Source organism: Phaethon lepturus, unplaced genomic scaffold (genome assembly GCF_000687285.1).
Source record: "Phaethon lepturus isolate BGI_N335 unplaced genomic scaffold, ASM68728v1 scaffold35768, whole genome shotgun sequence".
NCBI lineage: Eukaryota > Metazoa > Chordata > Aves > Phaethontiformes > Phaethontidae > Phaethon > Phaethon lepturus.
In genome coordinates, this window is record NW_010560368.1 from 9818 (window position 1) to 10058 (window position 241).

Genomic DNA, 241 nt, shown 5'->3' on the forward strand with positions numbered 1-241 from the left:
GTTTGTTGTCGTTTCCCCTGGGTGGAGGTAATTTAATGGGGGGGGGGGGGAGTTCTCCCCACTCGTGTTGGGGCTCCTGGCGTGTTCCCCTCCTCGGGACGGGCAGGAGTGCTGCTGAGGGAGAGAGAGGCACCCAGTGCCAGCATCACCTGGGGGCCTCAGGGGTGGCAAGGGGGATGCAGACCCCGACCCTCCCGAGGGACCGAACCGGCTCCAGCTCTCTCCTTGCCTCCCGTGGATT